Here is an 8849-nt window from a genome sequence, read left to right on the forward strand (position 1 = left end):
AGTTCCGTATTAAGGTTACCCATCAGGGCACCAGGCACAGGAGCAGAGGACAGAGGAGGCCCCTTGCTTCGGGGAGCAGGGAATCCATCACCCAGCAAAGCAGAGGCAGAGGGCGGAGACGGTGCCAGCCAGAGGGCAGGTAAGGTGCCAATGCGAGTGCTGCCCTGTGGCAGCATGGGGTTCCAGCTACTGGGGAGACTTGAGTCCGGGAGTTTGAGGCCAGGTTGGGCAACATGGTGAGACCCTGTCTCTTAAAAAAAAAAAAAATTTGAAAAGAAGTAGTCAATGTATGTGTTGGTGCAGGAGGAGGAGTCCGGAATGGGCCTAAACCGAGCATGAAGGAACCCGGCCCTCCAGGTAGGACTCGCCCTGGACTCTCAGGCTACACACGGAGCCACTGAATGATCTGAGGAGGGGAATGGGACGTTGAAGAAGGGGAAGTTGGGGGACTTGGGGGCGGTGGAGTCAGGGCTTCTCCCCTCTCCAGGAGGCTGACCTCTTGTCAGTGGGAAAGATGAAACCGTCTGAGGCCATGCCATATAGGGAGGGTACGGGATGGGTGCGCACTCTCCCTGGGAGTGCAAACCGGCACAGCTTTCGGGTTGGAAATTTGGCATTATCTGTTAAATTTAAAAATAATTTCCCTAAGCAATTTCTGGAAGGAAATTCTTGTGAAATTTGCACAACCCTGCAAAATACACAAAAGGAAGTTTACTATAGCATTTTTTTTAGATGGAGTCTCGCTGTGTCACCCAGGCTGGCATGCAGTAGCCCAGTCTTGCCTTACAGCAATCTCTGCCTCCCGGGTTCAAGCGATTCTCCTGCCTCAGTCTCTCTAGTAGCTGGGACCACAGGCCTGCGCAACCATGCCAAGCTAAGTTTTGTATTTTCAGTGGAGACGGGTTTTCACCACATTGGCCAGGCTGGTCTTGAACTCCTGACCTCAGGTGATCTGCCCGCCTCGGCCTCCCAAAGTGCTGGGATTATAGGCGTGAGCCACTGAGCCTGGCCTACTATAGCGTTTTGTAATAGTACAAAAACAAATTATGTTTTTAAAAGAAAACAATCAAATATTCACCGTTACCGGATTGGTTACATAAGTCACACCCATAAAGCCACTGAAAAGAGTGAGGGATCCAGACTTTCGGACTCCAGTGTGCAAGCGAATCATCCAGGGAGGCTTTGAGAATGTAGACTCTGCCTCCGGGTCTGGGGAGGGCCTGAGGGGCTGCACGTCTCATAGCCTGCAGGTGCACGGCTGCTGCTACCCTGGGGCCCCTGCGCCAGGTAGCCAGGACCCAGATGACCAAAAGCAAGCGGGAACATGAGAAACAGTATATCCTATTTTGGTTTAAAAAACCATAATGCAAGTTAATATACACATCACATATCCAGAAAGATATGCATTTCTGGAAGGAAGAGCTTATGGTGGACTTTTCCCTCTAAATTTTATATACATAATTGTAACATTTCAATTTTTATAATAATCATGAATTATCTTTGCAACCAGAAAAAAAATTAAATGTGTTAAGGTAATCGACCAATATATTGATGCATTAAAACAAAAAAAAATTGGCTGGGCGCGGTGGCTCAAGGCTGTCATCCCAGCACTTTGAGAGGCCAAGACGGGCGGATCACGAGGTCAGGAGATCGAGACCATCCGGCTAACACGGTGAAACCCCGTCTCTACTAAAAAATACAAAAAACTAGCCAGGTGAGGTGGTGGGCGTCTGTAGTCCCAGCTACTCGTGAGGCTGAGGCAGGAGAATGGCGTGAACCCGGGAGGTGGAGCTTGCAGTAAGCCGAGATCACGCCACTGCACTCCAGCCTGGGCCACAGAGCGAGACTCCATCTCCAAAAAAAAAAAAATTGTGAACCTGAGTTAAAAGTTACATTTCATTATTATTATTATTTTGAGAAAGAATCTCACTCTGTTGCCCAGGCTGGAGTGCAGTGGCACGATAGATCATCTTCCAGGTTCAAGCAATTCTCCCGCCTCAGGCTCCCCAGTAGCTGGGATTACAGGCATGCGCCACCAAGCCCAGCTACTTTTTGTATTTTTAGTAGAGACAGGGTTTCACCATGTTGGCCAGGCAGTCTCAAACTCCTGACCTCAGGTGATTCACCCGTCTTGGCCTCCCAAATTGCTGGGATTACAGGCGTGAGCCACCACACCTCGCCACAAGTTATACTTTAAATTGTTTATCATATTAATTTTAATAGATCATTTGGGCTTTTTTTTTTTTTTTTTTTTTTTGAGACAGGGTCTCACTCTGTTGCCCAGGCTGGAGTGCAGTGGCACGATCTCGGCTCACTGCAACTTTTGCCTTCTGGGCTCAAGCAATCCTCCCACCTCAGTCTCTCCAGTAGCTGGGACCACATGCATGTGCCACCATACCTGGTTAATTTTTGTATTTTTTTTTAGATATGGGGTTTTGCCAATGTTGCCGAGGCTGGTCTTGAACTCCTGGGCTCAAGTCATCCTCTTGCCTCAGCCTCCCAAAGTGCTGGGATTACAGGCATGAGCCACCGAGCCCGGCCTGGGCTATTATTATTATTATTATTTTTATTTTTATTTTTATTTTTTTTTTTGAGAGGGAGTCTCGCTTTGTTCACCAGGCGGGAGTGCAGTGGCGCGATCTCGGCTCACTGCAAGCTCCGCCTCCCGGGTTCCCACCATTCTCCTGCCTCAGCCTCCCGAGTAGCTGGGACTACAGGCGCCGCCACCACGCCCGGCTGTTTTTTTGTATTTTTTTTAGTAGAGATGGGGTTTTACCGTGTTAGCCAGGATGGTCTTGATCTCCTGACCTCGTGATCCGCCCGTCTCAGCCTCCCAAAGTGCTGGGATTGCAGGCGTAAGCCACAGCGCCCAGCCGGCGCTGTTATTTTTAAAGAGCTGTTCTAATCAGAGCCCCAAGTAGCCACTTTTTTCCAGGCTGGGGGAAGTTCTCAGATACAACAGCTTTCTGCCCGCCCACCTGGATTGCAAGGTCCTGCAAGCTGCAGGGCGGCCTGCTGAAAAGGCAAAGCCGTTACTGTCCCTCTCTCACCCTCACCTACGCCCTACCCAAAACATGGCCATGCTTCCTACTGCTCCCAGAATGAACACAAAACACTCCTGGATTGGCAGAGCTTTCACGCCTGGCCCTGGCCACCTCGCCAGCCGCATGTCTCACGCACGTCTCCTCATGCCCAGCACTCTGGCTGCCTTCAGACTCTAGTGTGTGCCACCTGCCCCCGACAAACCGACCTCAGCATCATCAATGCGCTGGTTCATGTTCGTATTCCTCACCTGTCCAGCCAGGTGGCACAGCCTCCCATTTCCCCACTCCGGGCCCCTTTACCCAGGACCATGGGGACAGGACTCTTTCCCACGCAACTGGGTGACGAGGCGCGACTGGGCGACGAGGCACGACTGGGTGACAAGGTGCGCTGGCATCTGCAGGGTCACAGATGCAGGGGTCTTTCAAATGGGGAGCAGCCAAGACACTCACACTAGGCCTCCACATTAGGATCTTGGGTTGAAAAATCCCCCACAAAGTGTTAGAAGTCCTGGCTTCAGAGCAAAGAAACCTCCACCCCAGGAGGTCAGAACCAGTGCAGATGGCCCAGCGGCCGCTAGCCAGGCCTCAGGGAACGAGCGCAGACAGAAAACTCATGCAGGTCAGCTGCTCAGGGAGTTCACTCCTGACCACGGAGCAGCTCTGTGGGCCAGACCCAGGCTAAGCACCTGGCGCAGGGATCGAATTTAATTCATGTGGTTCCCGTGGAGTGGGGTGGCAGCAAGGCTGTGGGCTCCCTCTCCCCGGTGAGTCCTGCAGGTGGACTGAAGCGGGGCCTGGGCTCCGGGAGCTCCAGCAACGCAATCCCTGGCGAGGCCCTGGTCTATGGCGCGGGGAGCTCAGCCAGGGCAGCGGGCGCCAGGCATGAGGACGGGCAGAAGGAGAGCTCTCCCACTCTGCTGCCTCACCTGGCGGCCTTGACGCTCGGCCACCCAGAAACGGGCCCCAGCTGAAGGTGTGGTGGGCTGGGACCCTCCTCCCAGGGCTGGTAGCTGCGGGAATCCTGGCTCCCCCGAGGCTCCTTTCCGTGGACTGAGTGGCAAAGTCCTGTGGCACGAGTAGTGTGGGGAGGTGCTTGGGGAGCCCTTCACCCTTCAGCCTCTGAAAGACTCACCATCAGACCAAGGACCAGAGACCCCAGGAGAACGCGCCCTCGTGGAGCCTGAGTCCGCAGATGTCTGAGTACAACTGCCCCCAGATGAAGACCTCTGAGGGCCGCCGACAGCGTGGGAACAGTGAGGGAAGGAGCAAGCGGCCCTCAGGCCCAGCACAGCAGCCACTTAGGGAGCATAGGGAGGGCTGGTGTAAGTTCCAAGCTGAAACAAGAGCATTTTTAGAACAGCCACATGGCACCGGCACCACCACCACATCCCATTCCACAGATAGACCGAGACCGGAGAGGTGAGCAAGTCTACGTGGCTGGAAATGGGGAGATCAGGGTTTCGCCCCAAGCCCGAGAGCCCAGGGCCGCGCTGTTGACTACTCTGTGTTCACACGGTGCATTTGGCAGCACCACTGGTCCTTCCTGAACCTTCCTGTTCAGGGTGAGGCCGTAAGTCTTGCTCACGACTACTCCCCACCTACCTAGCTCAGGTTCCTGGCAGGCGCTGGCCCTGCGTGATCCCTGGGAACTCCCGACCACAGCCTGGTCTCCCAGCAGCCTGAGCAGACCGTGGTCAGCTGCTGCTGGTGACCAAGTCCTGATGCTTTGTTCCAGCACAGCCAGAGTGCAGGTCGGGCTCCCACCCACAGTCTGGGGCGGGGACAGGTGGTTGGGTGGTGTAGAGCACAGGAGGGCAGTTCCTGGAATGGTGACAGCCAGGGAAGGGAGCAGGGCTGCAGACAAAGGCCAGGCAGAACAGGAGCATTGGAATAGTAGAGTAACCAGCTCTAAAATATGCCTCAGGGGCTCGGAAAGTGACTTACTCCTGAGTCCTGTGCACACACAATACCCTGAGGTGGTGAGCCGAGCCCCTGCTCCTGCCAACGCTCACTCCTGTACAGCGCCCAACACACCGGGTGCTGGGGGCCCCTGTATTTCATTTCTACACACCACGAAAAGTGCGGCTGTTGACCCGGAAGATGGAAATGTTTTCAGTGAGAAGATGTGGGGCTGTGGGTGTCTGGACATCTAGGTTGCAAGAGACAGGAAAGTTTTCAGCGGAAACTTGTGCCTGGCCCTCTGAATGGGGGGAAATGAATTCCTCTCTCCCCACACTTCCCAAACTTCTGTGCCAGAGCTTCCTTCCCCACTTCTAGACGACACCCCAGGTGCATCGCAGAGCTTTTTCAGTCACTTTCGAGCTTTAGAACAGCATCCTTTGCAGATTTTTTTTAAAAAGTCCAGCTAGATTTAAATCAAAATTTCATCTTTCCACCAGTTCAGACCTCACCTCAGTTCGGAAATCTGCTAGGAGGAGTGAGGCCTTTTTCTTCATGTCCCTAACTTGGCACATCCTCACATTATTGGGGGCTGGAGGTGCAGGGGCGCGATGTCATCCTCCCCTCTGACAGTTCCCCCACGCAGGACATTCTCCCGATGCCTCCCCTCCCCTGGGCGTGGGTAAGAAAGCTATGCTCACCGCCCTTGCCACCCTCTGCCTCCTCTTCTCCGATAGCGAAGGGTCTCAGGACCCCTCCAGCCTCCCTTGGCAGATCCTGCGGCTCCTGGACGGACATGGGGGTGCTCATCACCTGCAAACCTCACCAGAGCTCCCAGGAAACAGAAAAAGCCCCCATTCTTCCTGCTCACTCCACAGCCCCCCTTTCCTTCTGGGTCCCTTCCCTGCTCCAAACACCCCCAGCTCCCTGGAGACTCAGCCTGGACCACCGCAGACCACAGACGGACGGACGCCAGGGCCTGCCTTCAGGCAGAACTGTGCCCATCTGTGCTTCAGAGCCCTTCCCTGCACAATGAAGACGTGGCCTGCACCTCACATGGTGGCTGCTGTGAGGACAAAGGATGAGGCTTGGGAAGCCATTGGCTGCTGTGACAATGGAGGATGAGGCTTGGGAAGCCATTGGCTGCTGTGACGATGGAGGATGAGGCTTGGGAAGCCATTGGCTGCTGTGAGGATGGAGGCTGAGGCTTGGGAAGCCATTGGCTGCTGTGAGGATGGAGGCTGAGGCTTGGGAAGCCATTGGCTGCTGTGACGATGGAGGATGAGGCTTGGGAAGCCATTGGCTGCTGTGACGATGGAGGCTGAGGCTTGGGAAGCCATTGGCTGCTGTGAGGATGGAGGCTGAGGCTTAGGAAGCCATTGGCTGCTGTGATGATGGAGGCTGAGGCTTGGGAAACCATCTGCACAGCTTCTGTCCACAGCAGGTGGGACATGTGCTCTCACTGCCCAGTTTGGCTTTGCTTCTGCCTGACACCCATCGTCCACTCCAGCCAGGCAAGGTCACTGTGCCATGTGCCAGGCTGATTCAGAAGCCCTCACCTCCTCCCACATTGCCCACGGGAAGTCCCACATCCTCTCGGGCATCAGAAATGCCCCTCTGAGCCAGGGGCCCCCATCCCCTGCCTTTTCCAGGCCTTGCCCCTCTCCCTCCTCCTCCTCCAAGACAGGGAGCCCAGGACACCAGGACATTTGTGCTGCAAGAGTTAGCGAGGTAATTAGGAGAAAAACAAGCCAGATAAAAGTTGGAAAGGAGAAGGTTAGGACAGGGAAATCTGACTGTCTCCGATGTCCATTCTTTTCATATTCTCTAATAACAGAGGCCCAGATTTTTGGATGAGCATACAGCCTTCATACATGTTAGAAAATGTAATGATCCCATTGACAAAAACAGAGTGATAAGACACTTGAGAATAAACTCTGCAAGAAACATATGCACAACCAATATGAAGAGAACACAGACTGTCTGAATGAACGGAAGGTATATACTGTCCTTAGAGAGGAAGATTTAACATCATAAATATTCTAGCTTTTATTCCCAATTTAGTCTACAAATTAAACACAGCCCCAGTTAAAAATACCAACAGGATTTTTCATGGATGATCGTTAATTCTAAAGTTCGCTTTTTAAGTTGGGTGCAATGGCTCTCACTGGTAATCACTGCACTTTGGAGGACCGAGGCAGAAGGACCGTTTGCACTTAGGAGTTTGAAACCAGCCTGGGCAACATAGCAAGAACTCCTCTATACTAAAAATAAAAAATAAAACAAATTAGCCAGGCATGGTGGCATGCACCTGTAGTCCCAGCTACTTGGGAAGTTGAGAAGGGAGCATCACTTGAGCCCAGAAGGGCGAGGCTGCAGTGAGCTACAATCAATGCCATGGCACTCCAGCCTGGGCAACAAGCAAGATCCTGTGTCCAAAAAATATATAAAAACAAAGATAAAGTTTATTTTTAAAAAAACAAAAGCACTAAAGAAATCAATTATGAAAATGAAGAGTAACAAGGAATGAGAAGACTGATATTAAACTATGTTATAGAGCCATAATAGTTAAAGCAGTATAGCACTGAGGCATACACATGCAGGAAGATTAGGAAAAAGAATAGAGAGCCCAGAGATAGGTTCAAATACATTTTAAAAACTTTGCTGTATTATCAAGATGGTGTTTCAAATTGGTGGAGAAAAGGTAGATTTTTCAATAAAATGTACTGGCATTGACATTTTCTGGTGAAAAAATTAGGTTGGTCTTACCTTGTTTTATACATCAAAATAAAAAATACATTGGTCAAAGATTAAGTATTTTAGGAGCCAGGCATGGTGGCTGGCGCCTGTAATCTCAGCTACTCAGGAGACTGAGGTGGGAGGATCACTTGAGCCCAAGAGTTTGAGGCCATGGTAAGCTATGATCCCGCCTGTGAAGAGTCACTACTTTCCAGCCTGGGCAACATCGAGAGACCCTCATCTCTAAAAGGAAAGGGGAAACTTAAAAAAAAAAAAAAAAAAAAAATCTTTGAGTGGTGAAGGGCTTTCAAAGTATAATACAAAACTTTAGAAGTCATAAAAGACTGATAATTCTAACAATGCAAAAAAAAATTTTAATCGTCCATGGCAAAAAAACAAAAATAAAACTAGTCAACTAGAGAAAAATACATATTTGCAACATGTCATGAACAGGAGCCAATTTCTTTAATATGTAAAGAGCTTCTGTAAGAAAAGACTGTCATAAACCATAGAAAAATGGGCAAAGGATATGAATCGCAATTTTGCAGAAATGAAATGGAAATGGCTCAGAAGCATATGAAGGATGGTCAGCTCCACTTTTACTAAGGAACATGCAAATTCAACTTAATGAGATTTTTCCTTCCGTCAAATTGGCAAAGATAAGTTTCATAACTTTCATTCGTTGGTGTGACTTCCATGGATGGTCCTTCAGCAATATTTATCAAATTTACAAAACACACATCATCAATTTCAGAATTCACACACTTCTAGGAATATATCCCTGAAACTGTACTCTCACATGAAATGCTGTGTGTGGAAAGTTATTCACTGCAGCATCTTTTTAGTATGAATGTGTGGGAAATAAAAACCATCAGCAGGGACTGCGTCACTAAATGATGGACGGCCTCTCCATCACTGACTTTGCAGCCAATAAAAAATAACAAAGCATCCATTCATTCACGTCTATTTACCGAGTGCCACTAACCCTGGGGACAAATCCACAGACCAGAAGTCGTGCCCTGGTGAGAAGGAGACAACAAACACATAAGTCAAACGGGGAGGGAAGTGCCAAGGAAACAGGATGACAGGAAACAGGATTTTGAGGCTGCTGCAGCCTCAAACGGGGCCGCCGTTGGGATGGACTCGCTGAGACATTTGAGCAAAGGC

This window comes from Macaca fascicularis, chromosome 3, assembly GCF_037993035.2.
Source record: "Macaca fascicularis isolate 582-1 chromosome 3, T2T-MFA8v1.1".
In the NCBI taxonomy this organism is placed as follows: domain Eukaryota; kingdom Metazoa; phylum Chordata; class Mammalia; order Primates; family Cercopithecidae; genus Macaca; species Macaca fascicularis.